This window comes from Delphinus delphis, chromosome 1 (assembly GCF_949987515.2).
Source record: "Delphinus delphis chromosome 1, mDelDel1.2, whole genome shotgun sequence".
Taxonomy (NCBI): domain Eukaryota; kingdom Metazoa; phylum Chordata; class Mammalia; order Artiodactyla; family Delphinidae; genus Delphinus; species Delphinus delphis.
The window spans coordinates 183348552-183361071 of NC_082683.1; the positions used below are offsets into that span (position 1 = coordinate 183348552).

At 58.2% G+C, this 12520-nt stretch overlaps 1 long non-coding RNA gene across 2 annotated transcripts; it reads right to left on the minus strand.

Moving 5' to 3' along the window:
* Positions 1–382: 382 nt before the first annotated feature.
* On the minus strand, positions 383–12520 carry LOC132425077 (uncharacterized). Of its 2 annotated transcripts, XR_009519336.1 has the most exons (4): positions 12316–12520; positions 10078–10312; positions 9394–9569; positions 383–666 (listed from the first exon to the last, which is right to left on the minus strand). It is a non-coding gene; the product is annotated as an uncharacterized lncRNA (long non-coding RNA). The 2 variants fall into 2 exon arrangements; XR_009519335.1 differs by lacking the exon at positions 383–666 and having other exon boundaries at positions 8596–9569.

The following is a 12520-nucleotide window of genomic DNA, read 5'->3' on the forward strand; positions in this document are numbered from 1 at the left end:
CCCTGGATTAGCTGCCCCTCCCAGTTGTTCCACAGAGCTCCGTGCCTCGATGTTTTGTCATCGCCGGTCTCCCCAACCAGACTGCAAGCTCCCCAGTGTGAGGATTGTGTCTTGTTTGCTGCTTCAGGCCAACACCTAGTAGAGCCAGAGGACGTTCAGTGCCCGTGAAACAACTAAATTAACGAACGTGGCCCGAGTCTCCCTAGGAAGCACCATATACACGTAGAGCAGGTGCTTACCTTTGTGCCAGTTTTTGTTTTTAAACAATTTTATTGAGGAATCATCGACATACAATACTCTGCACGTATGTAAATTGTACGATTTGATAAGTTTTGACATTTGCATACACCCCTGAAACTAACAGCACGATCAAAAGAGCGGACACGTCCATCCAGCCCGAAAGTCTTCCGCAGAGTGAGAGGCAGAACAATGGATTTTAATGTTCCAGGGCACAAAAAGTTCATCGATACGGTTTCCGATTCCTCGTCGCAGCAAACCTCTAAGAGACTCCGTTTGTTGAGTTTTGGTGTCGTGTCAGAGGCATCCACAGTGATACGAAAAGGCTGTTAAGATACCCCTTGCTTGTGAAGCCCCGTGTCCACGTGAGGCTGGGTTTCATTCAGACACACTTCAAACAGCCTATCGAATGCTGACTCCAGCTGTAATCTATAAAGCCAGAGACGAAAGAGATTTGGAAGAAATGTAAAACAATGCCGTTATTCTCACTAATTTTTTTGTTTGTTTGGGAAAATTTAGGTCTTTAAAAAAAAATGTTATTTCTGGGGCTTCCCTGGTGGCGCAGTGATTGAGAGTCCGCCTGCCGATGCAGGGGACACGGGTTCGTGCCCCGGTCCGGGAGGATCCCACATGCCGCGGAGCGGCTGGGCCCGTGAGCCATGGCCACTGAGCCTGCGCGTCCGGAGCCTGTGCCCCGCAACGGGAGAGGCCACAACAGTGAGAGACCCGTGTACCACAAAAAAAAAAAAAAAAATGTTATTTCTGTAACATAGAGTGGGTTTATTACTGTCATTTAAAAATGGATATTTAAAAAAATTCCTTAGTTCTAATTTGATAAATAGCGATAGCTGTAACCACATAAACAAAAGCTCTTCGGAGTCTTCCATAATTTTTAGGGGTTGTAAAGGGTCCTGAGACCACAACGTTCGATAACAGCTGACATTCAGACCAGTACTTAGGAGAGCAGGCCCTTAGGCTGGGCTGCCTGTGTTTGAATCTGGGCTTCGTTCTTTAGAAGTTTGCAATAGAGGGAATTTGCTGGTGGTCCAGTGGTTAAGGCTCTGCACTCCCAGTGCAGGGGGCCCGGGTTCAATGCTGCAACTAAGATCCCGCATGCCGCAACTAAGACCCGGCACAGCCAAATAAACAAACAAATGAATAACTAAGTAAATAGGGTTTTCCCTGGTGGTCCAGCGGTAAAGAATCTGCCTTCCAATGCAGAGGACAAGGGTTCCATCCCTGGTCAGGGAACTAAGATTCCCGCATGATGAGGAACAACTAAGTCCGTGAGCCACAGCTACTGAGCTCGCGCGCCTCAACGAGGGAGCCCACCTGCCACAAACTACGGGGCCCGCACATCCTGGAGCCTGCGCGCCGCAACTAGAGAAGAGGAAACCCGCACACCACAATTAGAGAGAAGCCCGAGCTCTGCAATGAAGATCCTGTGTGCCGCAACGAAGATCCCATGTGCTGCAACTAAGACCCGATGTGGCCAAAAAAAATAAGGGGGGAGAAAAAAGAGAAGAAGTGTGCAGTAGAATTTTGGGTAGGTTCGTAATCTCTCTGATCCCTACTTCCACAATATGTAAAATGGGGAGATTATAATGGTACCTACCACAGAAGGGTTTTGAGGACTAAATGCATTAATGCATAGAGAACATTTAGAACAGTGCCTGCCACATGGAAAGTTAGGAATGAGACCTAGAGATGTCTATGAGTGTTAGACATCGAGGGGGATCGGAACACGCCACCCCAAAATGTGCCACTTTGGCATAAAGATTACTTTGAGCTGAAGGCAATTGAAAAAAAGCAGACACAGGAAAGCTCTCTGCCTGTCCCCTGCCTGAAATCGGGGCGTAAATTCCCCTGTGAAGGTGGCCACCTTGGTCCCAGGAAAGGAAGAACACTTTTAGTCGCTGGAGATGGAGATGGTGTCAAGATGCGTCTGCACAAACTAGATGACACTCATCTTCTGTTAGATCCCCGAGATTTACCACCCCGCAATTTACCTCTTTCTTCTGTCTTCTCTCTTCCCCACAATTTGTTAAAATGGTGTACAAGCCCCCAAGCTAACCACTTCTTTGCATCTTCACTTCTTTTTAAAATTAAGGCAGCTACTTTATTTTGAACAAGAAAGAGGCACGAGCAACTGTAAGCGTCTCCCTAATATGCCAGCTTGTCCACCACAGTGTCCCCCTGCCAGCCTCCCCCACATTTTGGGAGAAAAGCGTCTTCTCTCTGGCCAGTCCTGTTGTCCACTGTCACACATGCACACAAGGCAGGCCTGGCCTCGCCTGGTATCTGCTTAAAGTCCAAGAATCGGGTGCAGGGACTTCCCTGGTGGTCCAGTGGTTAGGACTGCGCTTCCACTGCAGGGGTCTCGATCCCTGGTCGGGGAACTGAGATCCCACAAGCTGAGCGGTGCGGCGAAAAAAAACGCCAACAACAAGAACAAAAAATAAAGAAACAAACAACCAAAAAACAACCAAAAAGCAATAACAGACAAAAACAAAAAAACAAGAATCGGGTCCAGATGGGGCAGCGAAGCGGTTGTGTCTGGGGAAACAAAACTCACTCAGTTAGAGCTGAAGGCGTGAGCTGACACAGGGCCACTGACCACTGATACCAAATCAGAGAAAACAAGTGGATTCGTGCAGATTTGCACAGGGGCTTCCATGTAAATACAAACCAGCTTTATAGCTCCTTTCATTAAAACGTATTCTGATCAAATAATCTTGCGAAGGAAAGCTCACCTAGCCTCAAGCCTACAACATAAAAGCAAGGAGAAGATGACATATTTCCTGCGGCTACCACATTCGGGACCTTCACAAGGGGGACCGGGGTGTGCGAGGCCCCAGGGCACTGGCTCTGCTGTCCGTGCCAACACCCCATGTACTGCCCCCGGGGCCTCAAACTGGTCAGCTAGCTGGCTCTGCGCCGTCCACACAAACAGCTGCATAACCTTCACGATGTTCTCATCCAGGTTGGAGCCGAAAAATCCCTGCAGGAAGAGCGACCATGTCTCCTTTTCCAGGAAAATCTGGATCTACTTGTCCCCTCATCTCTCACATCAAAGTATCCACTGCCATCCGAGATGTAGCGAGTGTCCACATCCAAGTGCCCATGCACCTCACAGAACATCTTACTCTTTTCTTCATAATTTGGTAGTTTATCTTTGTATATGGTTATTACGTCCACCCAAGAGTAGTTTCTATCTTTTCGGATCTTTTCTGGTTCTGGATCATCCCATCTGTCAGCGTCCAGCTTCCGGGGGCCGGGCTCTGTGCTGTGGGGCTGCCCTGGGAGGTCGGCAACTAGTCCGTGTACCAGGCCTGCACCACGGCTGAGCCTGGGACGCCGAGATCACCCTGAGCTGCGCCCGACTTGTACCTGTTTTGTTCGTTTGTTGGTTGGTTGGTTGGTTTGGCTGCACTGCGCAGCGTGTGGGATCTTAGTTCCCCAGCCAGGGATCATGCTCTCTCCCCCTGCGGTGGAATTGTGGAGTCTTAACCACTGGACGGCCAGGGAAGTCCCTTCACTTCTTTTCTATGAAGACCTTCATGCATATAAAAATTAAAATATTGACATCAAAGAAAAGCTGTATGCCTTTTCTCCCGTTAATCTGTCTTTTCCTAGTTTAATTTGCAGATACCAGTCACGGAACCTAAGAGGGTAGAGGAAGTATTTCTCCCCCCGACACTCTCGCCGTCGGCAGCAGTCGTAGCATGCCAGACAGCCCAGAGAAGCAGACAAAAAGAGTCCTCGAGGTTTAAATCCTTTATTTGAAAGACCTCTCAGCAAGGCTTATCCTACCTGCTGTGGAATGAGAACTGCCCCAGTGACCGTCAAACAGAAGCACACGTTCGGTCTCTGTCTTCAAGGGGTTCGTAACAGGACCAGCCACACGCAGGACGGAGGGAGCCGGTGGGACGTGGACAAAGCTCCAGGACCGTCCCCCACTTACCGACTTGTGGCCCCTGCGGTGAAATGCTTTCGTACGTGTTTTCTGACTTTACCCTCACAAGACCCCTGTGCTAGCTGGCAGGAACGGGGCTACGATCCATATTTCCAGATGCAGAACCTGGGATCTAGCTTCTGGGACCGAACGTCAGTGGTAAAGATGAGAAAGGTCCTCAGGGGCCTGTATGGTGTTCCTTCTGAAACACTGGGTGATGTGCATTACGCAGGAGATGGATGGTCTGAACACCGGGCTGAGAGCTGTCTGTCCTGACCGCAGGGCTGGGACCTGCCAAAGAAAGCCTGCTCCGCTGCAGCCGCCTGTGGACCCCACCAGCCCTCATCTCCCCAGCCCACCTCAGCAGGCACCTTCCTCACCCCTCTCCCTTCCCCAGCCGCTTTAAAGCAACCACAGGAGATGCCCGCTCTGCACGGTAACATTTTAAGTGTGGCTCACGAGTGCAATCCCGTAACCACCCCACCACGAGTTAGAGCATCTCCTCAGTTTCCCTGGCGCTCTGTCTCCCTGACGTCAGCCAGGGCACCTGATCCCGGAAGCCCAGGGTGTGACGTCACAGGGCTGGACCGGCTCTGCTGGGAGGACGGTCCAGCCTCTGTGCCCCAACGGCATGTCTCTCCCTCCCTAAACCTTTCTCCTCCTCAGGCCTGAGGTGCAGGTCCGCTGCCCCCCGCTGCTGCTGCGTCTGGATTTGGGCGCTTCCCGGGTTCCCGCGAACCCCCAGCTGCCCTCGTCCCAGACCGAGGTCATCACTGCAGCGCCAGTCTGCCTGATTGGCTCCCTCAGGGCCACTGTCTTTTCAGTTTGTTTCTGGGGGCTTAGCCCACCCTGTGAGGCTGAATGATGGTCCTGATACAGAGCGAGGTGCCGGCGAGATTCGCCTCGAGGTCCAGGGTGGATGGTTGCCATGATGACTCATCCTCAGTCCCCCTCCCCCTCTCTCCCACCTCACGAAAGCCCCTGGGACAGGAAAGGCCTCCCCATCCGAGTGAGGACTGTGGAGCAGCAGGGCCCCTGCCCGGGGGTGCACGCAGCCCCGGGGGTGTGGGCGGCCCTGGGACACCGTGCACGTTTGAGGTTCACGTTTGTTCGTGTTTGGGAGGAGGGTCTCCAGGTCTCTGCCCCTTGACCCTGGGCACCTGGGGCTGGGGGTTCACTCCCTCACTCGCTCTGGGAGTAACAACCCACCCCTCCCCCCAGGGACTCTGAGACCCTGGGAGCTTGATTGATGGAAATTTCCTCCACGTTCCTATTGAATTTCTACTGAACTCATCTTTGTACATTTACTGCCCTTTGTTCTCGGCCCTCAGGGTCCCGGAGAGGAACTTTCCTCGCGGGGAGGCTCTGCCGCCCTCACAGCCAGCGTGGTCTTTCTCCCCGACAGGTTTCTCTCTCGCTGCCCACCCCCCATCCCCTGTGGCCCCCGCTGGAATGGAGCTCTCCATCAACACCCCACAGCACAGCTGGGAAACGACCACAGGGAAGGGTAACACGAAATCCTTGGCTGGCGAGACAGGGCCTCCTGTCCAGGCCTCTCAGCCTTGGGGAGACTGTAACATTTATTCTTCAAACGCAGACACTCCGGCGGTGACAGGGACACTACGAATGACCAAGACAGGACAGCAGCACACAGCGCGGCTGTCCTGGGCCCCTGGGCTGTGCGGCCAGCCAGGCGCTCTCCCAGGCCCAGATCCCAGAGAGCCCACCCCTTCGTGCGTTCGCCCTGTGGACGTTTCCTCTTCCCTCTGCGGGGAGCTCAGACGCAAGAGGTCCCTGGCTCAGGGACGCCTGCAGTCAAACGTGGGAGGTGGCGGATGCTGGGATCAGAAAGGGGATAAGCCCCGGACAGACAGCAAGAAGGAAGGAGCAGAGAGGGCGCCTGGGAGCCCGCAGGAGGCCCTCACCCGCCGGGGACGGCTGTCCGTCTGGGTGAGCCCCCGGTATGAACTGTGAAGAGGCGCGGAGAGGAAGCGCATTGGTTTGGGGTAACACAAAGCTCCGTCCTCCTACTGCCACCCCGAGTGCCGTCTTCCAGAGGCGGTGGCTGAGTAAGCGGAAGGCAGGGACCCTACACTGTTCCGAGCTTTGGCTAATTAACGCTAGAGTCCCCTTCTGGGACATTCCATCGTCCCAAAATTGAGCCCTTGTTGCCACATGCCAGGCCCTGGGCCGGAGTTACACACAAGTCATTCCACTTGATCTTCCCAGCAGCCCTGCGGGGGACCTGTTTACACAGGAGGCTCCGTGAGGCCAGACACCTGCCCAGGGCTCGGCCGAGGTGACAGGCTGAGATCTGCTAGAATGACCCGAAACTCTGAATTCTCTGGATTCCACCGCTCCTAGCCACAATACCAGCAGAGCCAGGGAAGGCCGACTTTACGCTACTCCTGACTTGGCCCGGGAGCTGACTCAGTCACCCGTGGGAGCAGCCCCGGGAGGTGAGGGGAGCAGGAGGTGGGCAGCAGAGGTGCCTACGAAGTTTCGGGGGGCGGAGCTAGGTCGTGGGCCCACGCAAGCTCAGACCCGGATCCCTCGGCCCCCCTCTTCCCGGGTGGAAAGTTACTCCCGGCAGGGTTGGTCCAGCCCAGCCCGTGACGTCACACCACTGGGCGGGGCTTCCGGGGACGGGGGACACCCGGCTGATGTCAGCCCAGTGACCAGAGCAGCCCCGGGGCTTGACGGCATCTCTGCGATGACTGCAATTGCAAGTCTCTTTCCCCAGCGGGCAGCGGGTCTGACCCGGGCAGGGCAGGGCAGGCCTGCTGGAGTTCTGTTCCCGGCTCTGGGATCTGAACCCGCAGCTCAGAAGTCCTGGGACCACTACTATGCTGTGTGTCTATAGACAAGTCACTTGCCCTCTCTGGGCCATCTCTGGGGTGCAGCCGCCTAACTCGATGAAACAAAGAGGTTGTAGGAGAGATTTCTGAGGACCTTTCAGGAGTCCCAAAGGAGGGGGTGTGGGCCTGGTCCCCCACCCTCCCTCCCGCTCCCTTCCCTGGCAGTTGCGGATCGAGAACGTGACTCATACGCTCCCGGCACCCAGTTTCAGCCTTAGCCGCCCCAGCCCGGGGCCTTTCCTTTGCTGTTTACTCCAAGGAGCAGGTGTACCTGGGTCACCTCGCCGTGGGCGGGAGAGATGTCGGGCTCTGGGCCCCGGGGACATGGGCGCCATCTGACCCCATCCCTGCGGGTGGCCTGAGGCCGGCACGGGGGTCTGGGCTCCCCAACAAGGGGAGAGATGGGAGGGGCAAGCGGAGGGTGCCGCCCCCACCAAGGTCCCTCGGCAGGTCTCACCCTCCACCCCCTCCCGCCCCTGCCCGGTACGGAGTCCCCGGCTATCTGCTTGTAATCTCTCCCCGTCTTCCGGCCTCTGTGGCCATCGTGGTTTCAGTTGTCACACGCACAGGGACGCACACACACACACACACCCCAGAGCTGCTTCTCACGTTGAGCTGGGAAGGGCAGACCCACCCAGCCGTGCCAAGAAGGGAGGGCAGGGTGTGTGTGGCGCGGGGGGGCAGGGGGCCAGCAGCCCAAGTGAACCTGGGTTGGAGGAGGGTCGGGAGAGGTGCGCTCCGGGAAGCCTGGAAGCTGTGGTCAAGGGCAGTGAGTCTGGGGCCTGGCTCGGCCACCACCTCTCCCTGTGACCTCGGTCACGTCATCGCTCGCTGATGCCTCATTCTCCCCGTCTGTTCGAGGCGGGGGCTCACTGGGTGAGCTGGGGGCGTGCACGGCCCAGAGCCAAAAGCTCCTCGTCTCTGAAGGGGGACAGACACTGTCGGCCGTCGCGGAACAAGGCGACAGCCGGCCCTTCCCGTGTGGGCGGCCCGAGACAACCCCCGCTCCAGACCACAGAGCGGGCGGCAGAGCCAGGCAGGTGGAAAATTCCCCCTGGCGTTCTGCCCAGACGCTGTGCCCGCCTGGCGGGCGGGAGCCGGGTCTAGGGCACCGGCGGACAGTCTGGCAGCCACAGGGAGCTGGCCAGGGCCTCCCCAGCTCAGCGGCGCCCCCCACCCAGACACAGAAATTGTGTTCTGCTCAGGTAGGCAGACGGAGGGCGAGGCTCTCGGTGGTTTGCTGAAACCTTGGAGCCTCTCAGAAGTTGCAGGCCGGAGTCAAGGTGGTTGTACGAGGTCCTCCCCGTTCCCAAGACGAGTGGCCCCAGGACCCTAATGGAGGCCTGGCGGCTGCAGCGGTTTGAGCGGCCAAGCAGACAGAGGGCTTTGTCAGGTGTGGAGAGGCGATGTCCCTGTGTCTGCTCCTACTGGCTGCCGGCCTCCACCTGGTGACCTTGGGCAGTGCACGTCCCTGTCGAGGCCTTGCTTTGTCCATTTGGGACGGGGGACAGCCGTCAGGCCTGCCCTCCTGGAAGGGCCTAGGAAGTGACGTGGGACTGGGAGGCAGGATGTGTCCCCTGGGCCGCAAGCCCAGGGGTCCCTTGTGTCTGAAAAGCCAGGGTGCAGGACCCTTGCACCTGCCTCTCTCCTCCTCTCTGCCAGAGCCTCAGAAGATTGCCGAGTTACCATGACAACACCTCCCTGCCCATCTCCCTGGAGGCCCTTCCCAGAGCCCGGAGCTGGTTTCTAGAATGTTTACCCACAAACATTTTTATGCTGCTGGTCCGTTCAGGTGGGTCTTTGGGAACTGAGGAAACCCCTTTGTGGCTTTGCCAGGTTTCAGTCAGCTGGCAAGCTGGCCCCTCGAATCGCTCCCATGCGAGGCCGTTGGACCCGGGTAGGCTGCAGCGTCAAGGCGCAGCGAGGTCGAGGTGAACCCACGCCCCGCCAGGAAGATTACCCAGAGGGCATGTCCCACTGACCCGGAGTCAGCAGCCCGCGAGTGTCACTGCGACACGGGGAACATTGTCCGTCTGCGCCGGCAGAGAAGGCAGTAAAGATAACGCAGGGCATGACCCCGGCTCCATGACAGCCGCTCCAGGAACCCAACCGCCGTGACTCACTGAGAGCCAATCAGGAGGCTGGGCCAGATGCCTTTTCCAGCCAGACACACCTGGAACATGCCAGCCATCTGTTGGACCACACCCCTGCCCCGGCCGTTCAGGAGAGAAATATAAATCTCCTTATACAGCTGCATGTGGTGAGCTCTGTGAGTCCGCCATGGAGGGCGACACACGCTGCCCCGTCCTGAGCACAGAGGCCCACAGACGCATACACGCGCACCTGCACAAGTGAGATGGGCGCTCCCTCCTGCCCCTGCCAGGGTTGCCGCCATCTCCATTTCCCTCCGCCCCCTGGTGGAGATGGGCAAAGAGAAAAGGTCCAGCAGGTTGCAGTGTCCAGTGCCAGCATTCTATAGACCGTTAGGCCAAAAGGGGTCCAGAATTCTCCCTCATCCTCTGAAAAAACAAAAAACAACCAACAAAAGCAAACAGGCAAAACGTCACCTCGGCGTCGTCCGCGGAAGTTCCTCTGGGAATTCTGGGGTTGGAAGGGACTGAGAGTTCCCCTAGCAAAGCCACGTTTCATAGGTGAGGGTCGGGGGCCAGTGAGGGTCCTCCCCCCAGGGGAGGCAGGGGCCCGTGCTGTTGGCCAGGTGGTCTCGCCCGAGTTCCAGGATCCCAGCCAGACTTTGGCCTCGTGGGCCCACCCTGGAGGGCGTCCTGGGCCGTGGCGGTCAGACACCCTCAGAGGGAGACCTGGAGAAAGGCAACGCATCCTGGGACACGCCGAGGGCCAGGAGGATGGACCTCCTGTCGGTTCCACCGTCAGAGGCCCAGGCCGAGACCAAGCGCTGCTGCTGGTCATACGAACGTGGCTGCACGCGGAGGGATGTCCGTACAGGGAGACGGCACAGTCGAGGTCGGTTTCAGAGTAACCCTGGAGGTTGAGGAAACCCGCACTCACCTTTTCAAGCCCCCGGGTTTTGGGGTGCTTTTGTTGTGAGTCCTGAGCCCTGAGCATGGCCTCGGCTGGAGCCAGCATGGCCCTGCTGTGTAGGAAGTGACACAGCGTCAGGATGTCAGGGGCTGTGCTGGGCCGGGTCAGCAGGCACCTGCCTCCCTGAGTCTGTGCTCATGTCGGCGCAGCAGAGGACCTCCTCCCAGCTCCTAAGATTGAGGACCGCAGACTTTGTGCTGGTCTGGACAGGAGAGAAAAAAAAGCGAGTCCAGGGGGAATCAGGAGGGGGCCAGATTCGACCCCCGCAACCAGGGACGTCCAGAGTGGGGGGGTCTTGCCTGGGCCGGAAGCCATTCTCTTCGTCCACAGGTTGTCTCACCCCAGGTCTGGGGCAGCTGGCTTGGCCCTGCTTGTTCCTGCAAGCAGAGGCTGGGCTGCGATTCCAGGTGGGAAAGACCCGGCCGCGGTGAGGGCTTCAAGGTTGTCCCTAGCCTCCCTTGCATACAGGGAGGAAATCCACCCCGTCTTTCTCCCCTCCTTTGAAGCACTGCCCCCCTCTTCACCCCAACCTGGGCAATGACTGAGTAGGGCATGCAGTGACTTTTCAGCCTAGGAGGGGCCCTCAGGTGCTGGGCTCCTGGCCGCGTGGCCCCAGGGCCCTCAGCGCTCTGAGTCAGAGCCCGTTTCCAGGCAGGCCGGACGGCAGGCCCAGGCCCTCCCAACAAGGGGGCTCCGGGGGACCGCGTGCACATAAGGGTCCGGGGCCACCCGAGGGTGGCTCTTCGTGGGACCAGGGGATGAGGAGGGTGTGAAGGAAGAGGTGGGCGTTTATGAGGAGCCCACTTTGTGTCGGGAGCGCCCCTTAGCCATGCAGTTTGACGTTCAGTACAACACTTTGAGGGAGGGTTTACAGCCAGGAAGGCTGAGGGTCAGAGGTAAGGTGACTTGCCCCGGGCCACACAGCCTGAACCCTGCGTGGCTCCACCTCAGGCTGTGTCCGGACCACCCTCCGACCCCAGAGGGGGAGGAAGTGAGAGCAGCTCTTGGGCTCAGAAGGTTCCCAGAGCAGAAGCCCAGCCATCCTCCCTCAGCACCCCAGCCTGTGCCCTGATGCCAGCCAGGCAGGTGCCACCCGGGGGGGGGCCGAGCCCTCCTCCTCGGCTCGGCTCCGTGTTCGTTTGTGCTGAGCCTGGCTGGCAGCTTGTGGCAGGACATCAGGGCGAGAAGGCCGAGAGGACACGGCCTGGGCACCTGGCACTGAATAATCTGCTCATCTCAGCCCCGCCGCCTGAGGCTGTGTGAGTGGAAGGGGGGCGCCAGTGCCAGCACCTGGGGGCGAGGGGCGAGGGGCCTGTGCTGTCTGGAGCTCACCTGTCTCCCAGACCCTCACCACCCTAGCAGAAGCTGCAGTGGCTTCCTGCAGGCCCCCCTGTCACAGTCACAGCCGGGCCTTGGCTCTCCCGGAAGATTTCATTCTGACCCTCCCCGCCCACCCCAGGGCTCTGGAACCAGGTTCTGGACTCCAGAGAGCCCTCTAGCTGCCCGAGGATGGGAACCACGTAGAGGTTTCTGTAGGGAGAGCTACAGAATGCTCAGGGACTCAGGTGCCCTCCTGCCTGGGATCACCTGGCGGGGGGGGGGGCAGACGGGGAGGAACAGGGTGGGGGGTTGCCCTGCATGGGCTTCCCAGGCTCCTCCAGCCTCACCCCACCCTTGCCCTGTCCCTCAGTTCCTGGTCTTGCAATGCTGGGAACCAGGCTCCCTCCTCCCGCTGGGTGGCCCTCTGCTCCACCAGCAGGTGGGATCTTTCTGGAATCACCCTTTCCTCCCCACCAGCCACCTTCCTGCTGGAACTTTGGCTCCACCTCCTTTCTGCCAAAGGAGCCTCCCCTCTTCCACCCGGACTCTGTTCCAGGAGAAACCCCTTCTTCTGCTTTTTTTTTTTTTTTGTGGTACGTGGGCCTCTCACTGTTGTGGCCTCTCCCGCTGCGGAGCACAGGCTCTGGACGCGCAGGCTCAGCGGCCACGGCTCACGGGCCCAGCCGCTCCGCAGCATGTGGGATCTTCCCGGACGGGGGCACGAACCCGCGTCCCCTGCATCGGCAGGCGGACTCTCAACCACTGCGCCACCAGGGAAGCCCATGGGAGAAACCCCTTCTAAGGCTCGTCTCTAGGAAACGTTCTTTGATTCCCCAAGACCGGCCGCTTGGCCCCAGCATTCCCGTTCTGGTCACCCTCACACACCTCCACCTGTTCTCCTTATGGAGTTGAATTTATGTCTGCTGACCGCTTCTCCCACCCGGATCCTGGGTGTGTTCTGCCTCCTCCAGGGGACACGTGGATTTTCCTGGAGTCACATTTCTAATAAAGGAGCAACTTCCACGTTCGAGCCGTCTAAAACTGGACGGGGCTGCCTGGGATGGAGGGACCTCTCTGTCAAAGGAGGCTT